This window comes from Eschrichtius robustus, chromosome 12 (assembly GCF_028021215.1).
Source record: "Eschrichtius robustus isolate mEscRob2 chromosome 12, mEscRob2.pri, whole genome shotgun sequence".
Taxonomy (NCBI): domain Eukaryota; kingdom Metazoa; phylum Chordata; class Mammalia; order Artiodactyla; family Eschrichtiidae; genus Eschrichtius; species Eschrichtius robustus.
Genome location: NC_090835.1, coordinates 43132195 through 43151546, shown reverse-complemented (window position 1 = coordinate 43151546; position 19352 = coordinate 43132195).

Sequence of the window (19352 nt, the reverse complement as noted above, 5' to 3'; positions counted from 1 at the left end):
GTGACTAGGCAGCTAGGGGGGAGGACGTGCCAGCAGATCAGCGCCCCCTCAGACCTCTAGTGCACACTCTCCTCTGCATGGGACCACAGTCTCTCGATCCAAGCCGGCCCTCTTACAGCTAAGCCAAGCCTAGTGTACCCAAAACATGGTGGACCCGCTGGGAGGAAAGAGCTTTGAAAAGACACCGGATCTCCACGGCTACTGCTGGTGGGGTTCCCACCTCCAGCGTACTTCTTTAGATTCGCCTCCCCTACGAACCACAGCACCTTCAGCATAGCACATTTGCACTGCTTGGAATGTGCGTGGGTGAGGGTGGTGCAGCATTAGGGGGAAGAGGTAAAGATACACATGCCCTGTGGTGTGTGTTCACCCAGGTTCCATTCAAATATCCAACCCAACAACAAGCCTCGCTCTAAGGCTCCCTTTGGGCAAGTCACCAGATAGGGCACGAAGAAGTGCTGCCGCCTTGTGACGCTTTCCTGTAACAACAACTTTAAAAACTGTGCTCAAGGGCACTTAACATTCACAAGGCCTGCGACCTGCCGGCATGCAAATGACCCCTGCCCTCAAGAAATGTCCATGGCTAGGTAATCTGAAATGAATTCAAATCAGGCCCGACTCTCAGGCAGAAAAGTTTCAACAGCTCAGTGGTACTCACACGCTTTTTAAAAGACAGCACATCAAATGAAAAGATGCTCAGGATTTGTCATGATTAAAGAATGAAAGTAAACGTAGACGAGGTCTTCCCTGGCTGCATCCTCAAAAATCTTAAAAAGAGTAAGTGCTCAAGAGGGCAGGCAGAAAAGGGAAGCCTACTATGCTGTTGGTGGGAATGTAAATTGCTAACAGCTAGTATGGAGAGAGGTAGGCAAGTTCCTTACTAAACTAATAACTGGAGCTACCACGAGATTCGGCAACCCCAATCCAGTTCGTATAACCAAAGAATACCATCATTGGAATAAAACACTTGCACCCCAACGGTCGTCGTGGTACTCTTTACCATAGCCAAGACATGCAAACGACTGAAATGTCCAGTGAGAGATGAATGGATAAAGATGTTGTGCTACCTATACTCCCTCCACTATCACTCATCCATAGAACAAAATGAACTCATGCTATTTGCAGCAACATGGATGGAGCAGTAGATGATCTCACTAATTCCGGTAAATTAGAAGCAGAAAGACACATATCCCACTATACCACTTATATGTGCAGTCTAAAATTGGATACAAAGGAAGTAGTATACAAAGGAAACACAGATTCACAAAGGGAACAAAGAAGCGTACAGTTTCCATAGGGGGAAACTGGGGATCGGTGACGGATGAAGTAGGAGGTTGGGATTCACAGAAGAACACTAATATATGAAAAAGACTTCATCAACGACAACCATCCTGAGAGCACAGGGAACTCTACTCAACATTCTTCAATACCCTAAGAGGGAAACGAATCCGAAATACTACAGGTACAGCTACATATATAACTGCATCAAGTTGCTGTAGAACTCAAACAAACACAACATTGTATATACACTATGCTGGAATGGAAAATAAATATTAAATTATAAAACAAGAAAAGGCAAGAAATGCCTACACTATGACTCTCTGGCCTCGGTGAACTGGGATGGTGTGACATCCCTTGAGCCTGAGCAGGCCTGGGGCCCCTGGCTAGAGTATGCTGCTGATTAGGGAGACAGGGGGGAGGACGTGCCAGCAGATCAGCACCGCCTCAGATATCTAGTGCCCATTCTCCTCTGCATGGGACCACAATCTCTAGATCCAAGCCGACCCTCTTACAGATAAGCCAAGCCTAGTGTACCCAAAGGATGGTGGACTCGCTCGGAGGGAAGAGCTGTGAAAACACACCGGATCTCCACGGCTACTCCGGGTGGGATTCCCACCTCCAGACTACTTCCTTAGATTCGCCTCACCTACGAACCACAGCACCTGCAGCACAGCACATTTGCACTGCTTGGGATTTGCGTGGGCGAGGGTGTTACAGCGTTAGGGGGAAGAGGTAAAGATACACAAGTCCTACGGTGTGTGTTCAGCCACGTTCCATTCAAATTTCCACCCCAACAACAAGACTAGTTCTAAGGCTCTGTTTGCCCAAGTTACCAGAGAGGGCACGAAGCAGTGCTGCCGCCTTGTGGCGCTTTCCCGAAACAACAACTTTCAAAACTGTGCTCAAGGGCACTTACCATTCACAAGGCCTCTGACCTGCGGGGCTGCAAATGACGCTTGCCCTGGAGAAGTATCCTGGGCTAGGTAATCTGCCATGAATTCAAATCAGGCCCGACTCTCAGGCAGAAATGTTTCAACAGCTCAGTGGCACTCACACGCTTTTTAAAAAACAGCACATCAAATGAAAAGATGCTCAGGATCTGCCGTGATCAGGGAACGCACATAAACGTAGACGAGGTGCTCCCTGGCTGCAGTCCTCAAAAAGCCTATAAAGAGTAAGTGCTCAACAGGGCAGGCAGAAGAGGGAACCCTACTATGCTGTTGGTGGAAATGTAAATTGCTAACAGCCAGTATGGAGATAGGTAGGCAAGTTCCTTGCTAAACTATAAACTGGAGCTACCATCAGACTCGGCATCCCCACTCCAGTTTGTATAACCAGAGAATACCATCATTGGAATAAAACACTTCCACCCCAACGGTTGTTGTGGTACTCTTTACCATAGCCAAGCCACGCAGATGACTGACACGTCCAGCGGGAAATGAATGGATAATGAAGTTGTGCTACCTATACTCCCTCGACTGTCACTCAACCAGGGAACAAAATGAACTCATGCTATTTGTAGCAACATGGATGGAGCAGTAGATGATATCACTAATTCTGGTATATTAGGGACAGAAAGACACATATCCAGCATATCACTTTCAGGTACAGTCGGAAAATGGATACAAAGGAAGTAATGGACAGTGCAAACACAGACTCACAAACTGAGACACGAAACGTAGATTTACCATAGGGGGAAATTGGGGATCGGAAAAAGATGAAGTAGGAGGTTGGGATTAACAGAAACACCCTAATATTTAAAAAAAGTCAACAACGGCGACCCTACTAATAGCACAGGGATCTCTAATCAACACTCGTCAATAACCTAACATGAAAAAAAATCCAAAATTGTTAAGGTACAGCTACATATATATCTGCATCAGGTTGCTGTCGAACTCAAACAAACACAACCTTGTATATAAACCATGCTGAAATAGAAAATAAGTATTAAATTATAACACAAGAAAAAGGCAAGAAATGCCTACTATATTACCCTCAGGCCTATGTGACGTGGACTGGTGTCACATCTCTGTTGCCTCAGCAGGCCTGGGTCCCAATGCAGGAGTATGCTGGTGCTGAGGGAGCCAGGGAGGAGGACGTGCCAGCAGATCAGCACCCCCTCAGACCTCTATTGCCCATTCTCCTCTGCATGGTAGCACAGTCTCCCGATCCAAGCCAGCCCTCTTACAACTAAGCCAAGCCTAGTGTACCCAAATGATGGTCGACCAGCTGGGAGGGAAGAGCTGTGAAAAGACACCGGATCTCCACAGCTCCTGCTAGTGGGGTTCCCACCTCCAGCCTACTTCCTTAGACTCGCCCCACCTACGAACCACAGCACCTTCAGCATAGCACATTTGCACTGCTTGGGATTTGCGTGGGGTCGGGCAGTGCAGGGTAAGGGTGAAGAGGAAAAGATACACAAGCACTGCGGTGTGTGTTCAGCCACGTTGGACTCCAATTTCCAACCCAACACCAGGACTCCCTCTAAGGCTCTGTTTGCCTACATTACCAGGGAGGACACGGAGACGTGCTGCCACCTTGTGGCGCTTTCCCGTAACAACAACTTGAAAAACTGTACTCAAGGGCACTTAACATTCACAAGGCCTGCGGGGCTGCAAAGGAACCCTGCCCTCCAGAAATGTCCTATGCTAGGTAATCTGAAATAAATTCAAATCAGGTCCGACTCTCAGGCAGAAAAGTTTCAAGAGCCCAGTGGTACTCACACGCTTTTTAAACAACAGCACATCAAATGAAAAGATGCTCAGGATCTCTCATGATTAAAGAATGAAAATAAACGTAGACGAGGTGTTCCCTGGCTGCAGTGCTCAAAAAGCCTACAAAGAGTAACTGCTCAAGAGGGTAGGAAAAGAAGGAACCCTACTACGCTGTTGGTGGAAATGTAAATTGCTAACAGCCAGTATGGAGATAGTTAGGCAAGTTCCTTAGTAAACTATAAACTGGAGCTACTACGAGATTCAGCAACCCCACTGCAGTTCGCATAACCAGAGAATACCATCATTGGAATAAAACAGTTGCACCCCAACGGTCGTGGTGCTACTCTTTATCATAGCCAAGACACGCAAACAACCAAAATGTCCAGCGAGAGACGATTAGATAAAGAACCTGTGAGACTTATACTCCATGGACTGTCACTCATCCAAACAACAAAATGATCTCATGCTATTTGTAGCAACTTGGATGCAGCAGTAGATGATCTCACTAATTCTGATAAGTTAGAGACAGAAAGACACATAGCCCAGCATATCACTTATATGTGCAATCTAAAAACGCATACCAAGAAGTAGTATACAAAGGAAACACAGATTCACAAACGGGAAAACGAAGTGTAGCGTTCCCAGAGGGGGAAACTGGGGATCGGGGAAAGATGAAGTAGGAGGTTGGGATTCACAGAAAAACACTAATATATAAAAAAGACTTCATCAATGACAACCATCCTGAGAGCACAGGGAACTGTACTCACCATTCTTCAATAACCTAAGAGGGAAAAAATCCGAAATACTACGGGTACAGCTACATATATAACTGCATCAAGTTGCTGTAGAACTCAAACAAACACAACATTGTATATAAACTATGGTGGAATAGAAAATAAATATTAAATTATAAAACAAGAAAAGGCAAGAGATGCCTACTCTATGACTCTCTGGCCTTGGTGAACTGGGATGGTGTCACATCCCTTGAGCCTGAGCCAGCCTGGGGCCGCTGGCTACAGTATGCTGGTGATTAGGGAGACAGGCGGGAGGACGTGCCAGCAGATCAGCGCCCCCTCAGACCTCTAGTGCCCATTCTCCTCTGCATGGGACCACAATCTCTCGATCCAAGTCGGCCCTCTTACAGCTAAGCCAAGCCTAGTGTACCCAAAGGATGGTGGACCCACTGGGAGGGAAGAGCTCGGAAAAGACACCGGATCTCCACGGGTACTGCTGGTGGGGTTCCCACCTCCAGCCTACTTCCTTAGATTCACCTCACCTACGAACCACAGCACCTTCAGCATAGCATATTTGCACTGCTTGGGATTTGCGTGGGGTCGGGCAGTGCAGGGTAAGGGTGAAGAGGAAAAGATACACAAGCACTGCGGTGTGTGTTCAGCCACGTTGGACTCCAATTTCCAACCCAACACCAGGACTCCCTCTAAGGCTCTGTTTGCCTACATTACCAGGGAGGACACGGAGACGTGCTGCCGCCTTGTGGCGCTTTCCCGTAACAACAACTTGAAAAACTGTACTCAAGGGCACTTAACATTCACAAGGCCTGCGGGGCTGCAAAGGAACCCTGCCCTCCAGAAATGTCCTATGCTAGGTAATCTGAAATAAATTCAAATCAGGTCCGACTCTCAGGCAGAAAAGTTTCAAGAGCCCAGTGGTACTCACACGCTTTTTAAACAACAGCACATCAAATGAAAAGATGCTCAGGATCTCTCATGATTAAAGAATGAAAATAAACGTAGACGAGGTGTTCCCTGGCTGCAGTGCTCAAAAAGCCTACAAAGAGTAACTGCTCAAGAGGGTAGGAAAAGAAGGAACCCTACTACGCTGTTGGTGGAAATGTAAATTGCTAACAGCCAGTATGGAGATAGTTAGGCAAGTTCCTTAGTAAACTATAAACTGGAGCTACTACGAGATTCAGCAACCCCACTGCAGTTCGTATAACCAGAGAATACCATCATTGGAATAAAACAGTTGCACCCCAACGGTCGTGGTGCTACTCTTTATCATAGCCAAGACACGCAAACAACCAAAATGTCCAGCGAGAGACGATTAGATAAAGAACCTGTGACACCTATACTCCATGGACTGTCACTCATCCAAACAACAAAATGATCTCATGCTATTTGTAGCAACTTGGATGCAGCAGTAGATGATCTCACTAATTCTGATAAGTTAGAGACAGAAAGACACATAGCCCAGCATATCACTTATATGTGCAATCTAAAAACGCATACCAAGAAGTAGTATACAAAGGAAACACAGATTCACAAACGGGAAAATGAAGTGTAGCGTTCCCAGAGGGGGAAACTGGGGATCGGGGAAAGATGAAGTAGGAGGTTGGGATTCACAGAAAAACACTAATATATAAAAAAGACTTCATCAACGACAACCATCCTGAGAGCACAGGGAACTCTACTCACCATTCTTCAATAACCTAAGAGGGAAAAAATCCGAAATACTATGGGTACAGCTACATATATAACTGCATCAAGTTGCTGTAGAACTCAAACAAACACAACATTGTATATAAACTATGGTGAAATAGAAAATAAATATTAAATTATAAAACAAGAAAAGGCAAGAGATGCCTACTCTATGACTCTCTGGCCTTGGTGAACTGGGATGGTGTCACATCCCATGAGCCTGAGCCGGCCTGGGGCCGCTGGCTACAGTATGCTGGTGATTAGGGAGACAGGCGGGAGGACGTGCCAGCAGATCAGCGCCCCCTCAGACCTCTAGTGCCCATTCTCCTCTGCATGGGACCACAATCTCTCGATCCAAGTCGGCCCTCTTACAGCTAAGCCAAGCCTAGTGTACCCAAAGGATGGTGGACCCACTGGGAGGGAAGAGCTCGGAAAAGACACCGGATCTCCACGGGTACTGCTGGTGGGGTTCCCACCTCCAGCCTACTTCCTTAGATTCGCCTCACCTACGAACCACAGCACCTTCAGCATAGCATATTTGCACTGCTTGGGATTTGCGTGGGGTCGGGCAGTGCAGGGTAAGGGTGAAGAGGAAAAGATACACAAGCACTGCGGTGTGTGTTCAGCCACGTTGGACTCCAATTTCCAACCCAACACCAGGACTCCCTCTAAGGCTCTGTTTGCCTACATTACCAGGGAGGACACGGAGACGTGCTGCCGCCTTGTGGCGCTTTCCCGTAACAACAACTTGAAAAACTGTACTCAAGGGCACTTAACATTCACAAGGCCTGCGGGGCTGCAAAGGAACCCTGCCCTCCAGAAATGTCCTATGCTAGGTAATCTGAAATAAATTCAAATCAGGTCCGACTCTCAGGCAGAAAAGTTTCAAGAGCCCAGTGGTACTCACACGCTTTTTAAACAACAGCACATCAAATGAAAAGATGCTCAGGATCTCTCATGATTAAAGAATGAAAATAAACGTAGACGAGGTGTTCCCTGGCTGCAGTGCTCAAAAAGCCTACAAAGAGTAACTGCTCAAGAGGGTAGGAACAGAAGGAACCCTACTACGCTGTTGGTGGAAATGTAAATTGCTAACAGCCAGTATGGAGATAGTTAGGCAAGTTCCTTAGTAAACTATAAACTGGAGCTACTACGAGATTCAGCAACCCCACTGCAGTTCGTATAACCAGAGAATACCATCATTGGAATAAAACAGTTGCACCCCAACGGTCGTGGTGCTACTCTTTATCATAGCCAAGACACGCAAACAACCAAAATGTCCAGCGAGAGACGATTAGATAAAGAACCTGTGAGACCTATACTCCATGGACTGTCACTCATCCAAACAACAAAATGATCTCATGCTATTTGTAGCAACTTGGATGCAGCAGTAGATGATCTCACTAATTCTGATAAGTTAGAGACAGAAAGACACATAGCCCAGCATATCACTTATATGTGCAATCTAAAAACGCATACCAAGAAGTAGTATACAAAGGAAACACAGATTCACAAACGGGAAAACGAAGTGTAGCGTTCCCAGAGGGGGAAACTGGGGATCGGGGAAAGATGAAGTAGGAGGTTGGGATTCACAGAAAAACACTAATATATAAAAAAGACTTCATCAATGACAACCATCCTGAGAGCACAGGGAACTGTACTCACCATTCTTCAATAACCTAAGAGGGAAAAAATCCGAAATACTACGGGTACAGCTACATATATAACTGCATCAAGTTGCTGTAGAACTCAAACAAACACAACATTGTATATAAACTATGGTGGAATAGAAAATAAATATTAAATTATAAAACAAGAAAAGGCAAGAGATGCCTACTCTATGACTCTCTGGCCTTGGTGAACTGGGATGGTGTCACATCCCTTGAGCCTGAGCCGGCCTGGGGCCGCTGGCTACAGTATGCTGGTGATTAGGGAGACAGGCGGGAGGACGTGCCAGCAGATCAGCGCCCCCTCAGACCTCTAGTGCCCATTCTCCTCTGCATGGGACCACAATCTCTCGATCCAAGTCGGCCCTCTTACAGCTAAGCCAAGCCTAGTGTACCCAAAGGATGGTGGACCCACTGGGAGGGAAGAGCTCGGAAAAGACACCGGATCTCCACGGGTACTGCTGGTGGGGTTCCCACCTCCAGCCTACTTCCTTAGATTCGCCTCACCTACGAACCACAGCACCTTCAGCATAGCATATTTGCACTGCTTGGGATTTGCGTGGGGTCGGGCAGTGCAGGGTAAGGGTGAAGAGGAAAAGATACACAAGCCCTGCGGTGTGCTTCAACCCACGTTCGACTCCAATTTCCAACCCAACACCACAACTCCCTCTAAGGCTCTGTTTGCCCAAGTTACCAGAGAGGACACGAAGAAGTGCTGCCGCCTTGTGGCGCTTTCCCGAAACAACAACTTGGAAAACCTGTGCTCGAGGGCACTTAACATTCACAAGGCCTCTGACCTGCGGGGCTGCAAATGACCCTTGCCCACGAGAAATGTCCTGGGCTAGGTAATCTAAAATGAATTCAAATCAGGCCCGACCATCAGGCAGAAATATTTCAAGAGCCCAGTGGTACTCACACGCTTTTTAAAAAACAGCACATCAAATGAAAAGATGCTCAGGATCTGTCATGATTAGAGAATGCAAATAAACGTAGAAGAGGTGTTCCCTGGCTGCAGTCCTCAAAAAGCCTACAAAGAGTAAGTGCTCAAGAGGGCAGGCAGAAGAGGGAACCCTACTATGCTGTTGGTGGAAATGTAAATTGCTAACCGCCAGTATGGAGATCAGTAGGCAAGTTCCCTACTATACTAAAAACTGGAGCTACCACGAGATTGGGCTACCCCACTCCAGTTCGTAAAAGCAGAGAATACCATCCTTGGAATAAAACTCTTGCACCGCAATGGTCGTGGTGGTACCCTTTACCGTAGCCAACCACGTAAAAGACCAAAATGTCCAGCGATTGATGAATGGATAAAGAAGTTGTGCTACCTATACTCCCTCGACTGTCACTGATCCAGACAAAATGAACTCATGTTATTTGTAGCAACACGGATGGAGCAGTAGATGATATCACTAATTCTGGTAAATTACAGACAGAAAGACACATAGCCCAGCATATCACTTTCAGGTGCAGTCGAAAAATGGATAGAAAGGAAGTAATGTACAAAGGAAACACAGACTCATAAACGGAAAAAAGAAGTGTAGAGTTACCATAGGGGGGAATTGGGGATTGGGGAAGAATGAAGGAGGAGGTTGGGATTCAATGAAAAACATTAATATATAAAAAAGACTTCATCAACGACAACCCTCCTGATAGCACGGGGAATTCTAATCAATACTCGTCAATAACCTAACATGGAAAAAAATCCAAAATATTAAGGGTACAGCTACATATATAACTGCATCAAGTTGCTGTCGAACTCAAACAAACACAACATTGTATATAAACTATGCTGAAATAGAAAATAAATATTAAATTATTAAACAAGAAAAGGCAAGAAATGCCTACTCTATGACTCTCTGGCCTCGGTGAACTGGGATGGTGTCACATCCCTTGAGCCTGAGCAGGCCTGGGGCCCCTGGCTGGAATATGCTGGTGACTAGGCAGCTAGGGGGGAGGACGTGCCAGCAGATCAGCGCCCCCTCAGACCTCTAGTGCACACTCTCCTCTGCATGGGACCACAGTCTCTCGATCCAAGCCGGCCCTCTTACAGCTAAGCCAAGCCTAGTGTACCCAAAACATGGTGGACCCGCTGGGAGGAAAGAGCTTTGAAAAGACACCGGATCTCCACGGCTACTGCTGGTGGGGTTCCCACCTCCAGCGTACTTCTTTAGATTCGCCTCCCCTACGAACCACAGCACCTTCAGCATAGCACATTTGCACTGCTTGGAATGTGCGTGGGTGAGGGTGGTGCAGCATTAGGGGGAAGAGGTAAAGATACACATGCCCTGTGGTGTGTGTTCACCCAGGTTCCATTCAAATATCCAACCCAACAACAAGCCTCGCTCTAAGGCTCCCTTTGGGCAAGTCACCAGATAGGGCACGAAGAAGTGCTGCCGCCTTGTGACGCTTTCCTGTAACAACAACTTTAAAAACTGTGCTCAAGGGCACTTAACATTCACAAGGCCTGCGACCTGCCGGCATGCAAATGACCCCTGCCCTCAAGAAATGTCCATGGCTAGGTAATCTGAAATGAATTCAAATCAGGCCCGACTCTCAGGCAGAAAAGTTTCAACAGCTCAGTGGTACTCACACGCTTTTTGAAAGACAGCACATCAAATGAAAAGATGCTCAGGATTTGTCATGATTAAAGAATGAAAGTAAACGTAGACGAGGTCTTCCCTGGCTGCATCCTCAAAAATCTTAAAAAGAGTAAGTGCTCAAGAGGGCAGGCAGAAAAGGGAAGCCTACTATGCTGTTGGTGGGAATGTAAATTGCTAACAGCTAGTATGGAGAGAGGTAGGCAAGTTCCTTACTAAACTAATAACTGGAGCTACCACGAGATTCGGCAACCCCAATCCAGTTCGTATAACCAAAGAATACCATCATTGGAATAAAACACTTGCACCCCAACGGTCGTCGTGGTACTCTTTACCATAGCCAAGACATGCAAACGACTGAAATGTCCAGTGAGAGATGAATGGATAAAGATGTTGTGCTACCTATACTCCCTCCACTATCACTCATCCATAGAACAAAATGAACTCATGCTATTTGCAGCAACATGGATGGAGCAGTAGATGATCTCACTAATTCCGGTAAATTAGAAGCAGAAAGACACATATCCCACTATACCACTTATATGTGCAGTCTAAAATTGGATACAAAGGAAGTAGTATACAAAGGAAACACAGATTCACAAAGGGAACAAAGAAGCGTACAGTTTCCATAGGGGGAAACTGGGGATCGGTGACGGATGAAGTAGGAGGTTGGGATTCACAGAAAAACACTAATATATGAAAAAGACTTCATCAACGACAACCATCCTGAGAGCACAGGGAACTCTACTCAACATTCTTCATTACCCTAAGAGGGAAACGAATCCGAAATACTACAGGTACAGCTACATATATAACTGCATCAAGTTGCTGTAGAACTCAAACAAACACAACATTGTATATACACTATGCTGGAATGGAAAATAAATATTAAATTATAAAACAAGAAAAGGCAAGAAATGCCTACACTATGACTCTCTGGCCTCGGTGAACTGGGATGGTGTGACATCCCTTGAGCCTGAGCAGGCCTGGGGCCCCTGGCTAGAGTATGCTGCTGATTAGGGAGACAGGGGGGAGGACGTGCCAGCAGATCAGCACCGCCTCAGATATCTAGTGCCCATTCTCCTCTGCATGGGACCACAATCTCTAGATCCAAGCCGACCCTCTTACAGATAAGCCAAGCCTAGTGTACCCAAAGGATGGTGGACTCGCTCGGAGGGAAGAGCTGTGAAAACACACCGGATCTCCACGGCTACTCCTGGTGGGATTCCCACCTCCAGACTACTTCCTTAGATTCGCCTCACCTACGAACCACAGCACCTGCAGCACAGCACATTTGCACTGCTTGGGATTTGCGTGGGCGAGGGTGTTACAGCGTTAGGGGGAAGAGGTAAAGATACACAAGTCCTACGGTGTGTGTTCAGCCACGTTCCATTCAAATTTCCACCCCAACAACAAGACTAGTTCTAAGGCTCTGTTTGCCCAAGTTACCAGAGAGGGCACGAAGCAGTGCTGCCGCCTTGTGGCGCTTTCCCGAAACAACAACTTTCAAAACTGTGCTCAAGGGCACTTACCATTCACAAGGCCTCTGACCTGCGGGGCTGCAAATGACGCTTGCCCTGGAGAAGTATCCTGGGCTAGGTAATCTGCCATGAATTCAAATCAGGCCCGACTCTCAGGCAGAAATGTTTCAACAGCTCAGTGGCACTCACACGCTTTTTAAAAAACAGCACATCAAATGAAAAGATGCTCAGGATCTGCCGTGATCAGGGAACGCACATAAACGTAGACGAGGTGCTCCCTGGCTGCAGTCCTCAAAAAGCCTATAAAGAGTAAGTGCTCAACAGGGCAGGCAGAAGAGGGAACCCTACTGTGCTGTTGGTGGAAATGTAAATTGCTAACAGCCAGTATGGAGATAGGTAGGCAAGTTCCTTGCTAAACTATAAACTGGAGCTACCATCAGACTCGGCATCCCCACTCCAGTTTGTATAACCAGAGAATACCATCATTGGAATAAAACACTTCCACCCCAACGGTTGTTGTGGTACTCTTTACCATAGCCAAGCCACGCAGATGACTGACATGTCCAGCGGGAAATGAATGGATAATGAAGTTGTGCTACCTATACTCCCTCGACTGTCACTCAACCAGGGAACAAAATGAACTCGTGGTCTTTGTAGCAACATGGATGGAGCAGTAGATGATATCACTAATTCTGGTATATTAGGGACAGAAAGACACATATCCAGCATATCACTTTCAGGTACAGTCGAAAAATGGATACAAAGGAAGTAATGGACAGTGCAAACACAGACTCACAAACTGAGACACGAAACGTAGATTTATCATAGGGGGAAATTGGGGATCGGAAAAAGATGAAGTAGGAGGTTGGGATTAACAGAAACACCCTAATATTTAAAAAAACGTCAACAACGGCGACCCTACTAATAGCACAGGGATCTCTAATCAACACTCGTCAATAACCTAACATGGAAAAAAATCCAAAATTGTAAAGGTACAGCTACATATATATCTGCATCAAGTTGCTGTCGAACTCAAACAAACACAACCTTGTATATACACTATGCTGAAATAGAAAATAAGTATTAAATTATAAAACAAGAAAAAGGCAAGAAATGCCTACTATATTACCCTCAGGCCTCTGTGACGTGGACTGGTGTCACATCTCTGTTGCCTCAGCAGGCCTGGGTCCCAATGCAGGAGTATGCTGGTGCTGAGGGAGCCAGGGAGGGGGAAGTGCCAGCAGATCAGCACCCCCTCAGACCTCTATTGCCCATTCTCCTCTGCATGGAAGCACAGTCTCCCGATCCAAGCCAGCCCTCTTACAACTAAGCCAAGCCTAGTGTACCCAAATGATGGTTGACCAGCTGGGAGGGAAGAGCTGTGAAAAGACACCGGATCTCCACAGCTCCTGCTAGTGGGGTTCCCACCTCCAGCCTACTTCCTCAGACTCGCCCCACCTACGAACCACAGCACCTTCAGCATAGCACATTTGCACTGCTTGGGATTTGTGTGGGGTCGGGCAGTGCAGGGTAAGGGTGAAGAGGAAAAGATACACAAGCTCTGCGGTGTGCGTTCAGCCACGTTGGACTCCAATTTCCAACCCAACACCAGGACTCCCTCTAAGGCTCTGTTTGCCTACATTACCAGGGAGGACACGGAGAAGTGCTGCCGCCTTGTGGCGCTTTCCCGTAACAACAACTTGAAAAACTCTACTCAAGGGCACTTAACATTCACAAGGCCTGCGGGGCTGCAAAGGAACCCTGCCCTCCAGAAATGTCCTATGCTAGGTAATCTGAAATAAATTCAAATCAGGTCCGACTCTCAGGCAGAAATGTTTCAAGAGCCCAGTGGTACTCACACGCTTTTTAAGCAACAGCACATCAAATGAAAAGATGCTCAGGATCTCTCATGATTAAAGAATGAAAATAAACGTAGACGAGGTGTTCCCTGGCTGCAGTGCTCAAAAAGCCTACAAAGAGTAACTGCTCAAGAGGGTAGGAAAAGAAGAAACCCTACTACGCTGTTGGTGGAAATGTAAATTGCTAACAGCCAGTATGGAGATAGTTAGGCAAGTTCCTTAGTAAACTATAAACTGGAGCTACTACGAGATTCAGCAACCCCACTGCAGTTCGTATAACCAGAGAATACCATCATTGGAATAAAACAGTTGCACCCCAACGGTCGTGGTGCTACTCTTTATCATAGCCAAGACACGCAAACAAACAAAATGTCCAGCGAGAGACGATGAGATAAAGAACTTGTGAGACCTATACTCCACGGACTGTCACTCATCCAAACAACAAAATGATCTCATGCTATTTGTAGCAACATGGATGCAGCAGTAGATGATCTCACTAATTCTGATAAGTTAGAGACAGAAAGACACATAGCCCAGCATATCACTTATATGTGCAATCTAAAAACGCATACCTAGAAGTAGTATACAAAGGAAACACAGATTCACAAACGGGAAAACGAAGGGTAGCGTTCCCAGAGGGGGAAACTGGGGATCGGGGAAAGATGAAGTAGGAGGTTGGGATTCACAGAAAAACACTAATATATAAAAAAGACTTCATCAATGACAACCATCCTGAGAGCACAGGGAACTGTACTCACCATTCTTCAATAACCTAAGAGGGAAAAAATCCGAAATACTACGGGTACAGCTACATATATAACTGCATCAAGTTGCTGTAGAACTCAAACAAACACAACATTGTATATAAACTATGGTGGAATAGAAAATAAATATTAAATTATAAAACAAGAAAAGGCAAGAGATGCCTACTCTATGACTCTCTGGCCTTGGTGAACTGGGATGGTGTCACATCCCTTGAGCCTGAGCCGGCCTGGGGCCGCTGGCTACAGTATGCTGGTGATTAGGGAGACAGGCGGGAGGACGTGCCAGCAGATCAGCGCCCCCTCAGACCTCTAGTGCCCATTCTCCTCTGCATGGGACCACAATCTCTCGATCCAAGTCGGCCCTCTTACAGCTAAGCCAAGCCTAGTGTACCCAAAGGATGGTGGACCCACTGGGAGGGAAGAGCTCGGAAAAGACACCGGATCTCCACGGGTACTGCTGGTGGGGTTCCCACCTCCAGCCTACTTCCTTAGATTCGCCTCACCTACGAACCACAGCACCTTCAGCATAGCATATTTGCACTGCTTGGGATTTGCGTGGGGTCGGGCAGTGCAAGGTAAGGGTGAAGAGGAAAAGATACACAAGCCCTGCGGTGTGCTTTAACCCACGTTCGACTCCAATTTCCAACCCAACACCACAACTCCCTCTAAGGCTCTGTTTGCCCAAGTTACCAGAGAGGACATGAAGAAGTGCTGCCGCCTTGTGGCGCTTTCCCGAAACAACAACTTGGAAAACCTGTGCTCGAGGGCACTTAACATTCACAAGGCCTCTGACCTGCGGGGCTGCAAATGACCCTTGCCCACGAGAAATGTCCTGGGCTAGGTAATCTAAAATGAATTCAAATCAGGCCCGACCATCAGGCAGAAATATTTCAAGAGCCCAGTGGTACTCACACGCTTTTTAAAAAACAGCACATCAAATGAAAAGATGCTCAGGATCTGTCATGATTAGAGAATGCAAATAAACGTAGAAGAGGTGTTCCCTGGCTGCAGTCCTCAAAAAGCCTACAAAGAGTAAGTGCTCAAGAGGGCAGGCAGAAGAGGGAACCCTACTATGCTGTTGGTGGAAATGTAAATTGCTAACCGCCAGTATGGAGATCAGTAGGCAAGTTCCCTACTATACTAAAAACTGGAGCTACCACGAGATTGGGCAACCCCACTCCAGTTCGTAAAAGCAGAGAATACCATCCTTGGAATAAAACTCTTGCACCGCAATGGTCGTGGTGGTACCCTTTACCGTAGCCAACCACGCAAAAGACCAAAATGTCCAGCGATTGATGAATGGATAAAGAAGTTGTGCTACCTATACTCCCTCGACTGTCACTGATCCAGACAAAATGAACTCATGTTATTTGTAGCAACACGGATGGAGCAGTAGATGATATCACTAATTCTGGTAAATTACAGACAGAAAGACACATAGCCCAGCATATCACTTTCAGGTGCAGTCGAAAAATGGATAGAAAGGAAGTAATGTACAAAGGAAACACAGACTCATAAACGGAAAAAAGAAGTGTAGAGTTACCATAGGGGGGAATTGGGGATTGGGGAAGAATGAAGGAGGAGGTTGGGATTCAATGAAAAACATTAATATATAAAAAAGACTTCATCAACGACAACCCTCCTGATAGCACGGGGAATTCTAATCAATACTCGTCAATAACCTAACATGGAAAAAAATCCAAAATATTAAGGGTACAGCTACATATATAACTGCATCAAGTTGCTGTCGAACTCAAACAAACACAACATTGTATATAAACTATGCTGAAATAGAAAATAAATATTAAATTATTAAACAAGAAAAGGCAAGAAATGCCTACTCTATGACTCTCTGGCCTCGGTGAACTGGGATGGTGTCACATCCCTTGAGCCTGAGCAGGCCTGGGGCCCCTGGCTGGAATATGCTGGTGACTAGGCAGCTAGGGGGGAGGACGTGCCAGCAGATCAGCGCCCCCTCAGACCTCTAGTGCACACTCTCCTCTGCATGGGACCACAGTCTCTCGATCCAAGCCGGCCCTCTTACAGCTAAGCCAAGCCTAGTGTACCCAAAACATGGTGGACCCGCTGGGAGGAAAGAGCTTTGAAAAGACACCGGATCTCCACGGCTACTGCTGGTGGGGTTCCCACTTCCAGCGTACTTCTTTAGATTCGCCTCCCCTACGAACCACAGCACCTTCAGCATAGCACATTTGCACTGCTTGGAATGTGCGTGGGTGAGGGTGGTGCAGCGTTAGGGGGAAGAGGTAAAGATACACATGCCCTGTGGTGTGTGTTCACCCAGGTTCCATTCAAATATCCAACCCAACAACAAGACTCGCTCTAAGGCTCCCTTTGGGCAAGTCACCAGATAGGGCACGAAGAAGTGCTGCCGCCTTGTGACGCTTTCCTGTAACAACAACTTTAAAAACTGTGCTCAAGGGCACTTAACATTCACAAGGCCTGCGACCTGCCGGCATGCAAATGACCCCTGCCCTCAAGAAATGTCCATGGCTAGGTAATCTGAAATGAATTCAAATCAGGCCCGACTCTCAGGCAGAAAAGTTTCAACAGCTCAGTGGTACTCACACGCTTTTTAAAAGACAGCACATCAAATGAAAAGATGCTCAGGATTTGTCATGATTAAAGAATGAAAGTAAACGTAGACGAGGTCTTCCCTGGCTGCATCCTCAAAAATCTTAAAAAGAGTAAGTGCTCAAGAGGGCAGGCAGAAAAGGGAAGCCTACTATGCTGTTGGTGGGAATGTAAATTGCTAACAGCTAGTATGGAGATAGGTAGGCAAGTTCCTTACTAAACTAATAACTGGAGCTACCACGAGATTCGGCAACCCCAATCCAGTTCGTATAACCAAAGAATACCATCATTGGAATAAAACACTTGCACCCCAACGGTCGTCGTGGTACTCTTTACCATAGCCAAGACATGCAAACGACTGAAATGTCCAGTGAGAGATGAATGGATAAAGATGTTGTGCTACCTATACTCCCTCCACTATCACTCATCCATAGAACAAAACGAACTCATGCTATTTGCAGCAACATGGATGGAGCAGTAGATGATCTCACTAATTCCGGTAAATTAGAAGCAGAAAGACACATATCCCACTATACCACTTATATGTGCAGTCTAAAATTGGATACAAAGGAAGTAGTAAACAAAGGAAACACAGATTCACAAAGGGAACAAAGAAGCGTACAGTTTCCATAGGGGGAAACTGGGGATCGGTGACGGATGAAGTAGGAGGTTGGGATTCACAGAAAAACACTAATATATGAAAAAGACTTCATCAACGACAACCATCCTGAGAGCACAGGGAACTCTACTCAACATTCTTCAATACCCTAAGAGGGAAACGAATCCGAAATACTACAGGTACAGCTACATATATAACTGCATCAAGTTGCTGTAGAACTCAAACAAACACAACATTGTATATACACTATGCTGGAATGGAAAATAAATATTAAATTATAAAACAAGAAAAGGCAAGAGATGCCTACACTATGACTCTCTGGCCTCGGTGAACTGGGATGGTGTGACATCCCTTGAGCCTGAGCAGGCCTGGGGCCCCTGGCTAGAGTATGCTGCTGATTAGGGAGACAGGGGGGAGGACGTGCCAGCAGATCAGCACCGCCTCAGATATCTAGTGCCCATTCTCCTCTGCATGGGACCACAATCTCTAGATCCAAGCCGACCCTCTTACAGATAAGCCAAGCCTAGTGTACCCAAAGGATGGTGGACTCGCTCGGAGGGAAGAGCTGTGAAAACACACCGGATCTCCACGGCTACTCCTGGTGGGATTCCCACCTCCAGACTACTTCCTTAGATTCGCCTCACCTACGAACCACAGCACCTGCAGCACAGCACATTTGCACTGCTTGGGATTTGCGTGGGCGAGGGTGTTACAGCGTTAGGGGGAAGAGGTAAAGATACACAAGACCTACGGTGTGTGTTCAGCCACGTTCCATTCAAATTTCCACCCCAACAACAAGACTAGTTCTAAGGCTCTGTTTGCCCAAGTTACCAGAGAGGGCACGAAGCAGTGCTGCCGCCTTGTGGCGCTTTCCCGAAACAACAACTTTCAAAACTGTGCTCAAGGGCACTTACCATTCACAAGGCCTCTGACCTGCGGGGCTGCAAATGACGCTTGCCCTGGAGAAGTATCCTGGGCTAGGTAATCTGCCATGAATTCAAATCAGGCCCGACTCTCAGGCAGAAATGTTTCAACAGCTCAGTGGCACTCACACGCTTTTTAAAAAACAGCACATCAAATGAAAAGATGCTCAGGATCTGCCGTGATCAGGGAACGCACATAAACGTAGACGAGGTGCTCCCTGGCTGCAGTCCTCAAAAAGCCTATAAAGAGTAAGTGCTCAACAGGGCAGGCAGAAGAGGGAACCCTACTATGCTGTTGGTGGAAATGTAAATTGCTAACAGCCAGTATGGAGATAGGTAGGCAAGTTCCTTGCTAAACTATAAACTGGAGCTACCATCAGACTCGGCATCCCCACTCCAGTTTGTATAACCAGAGAA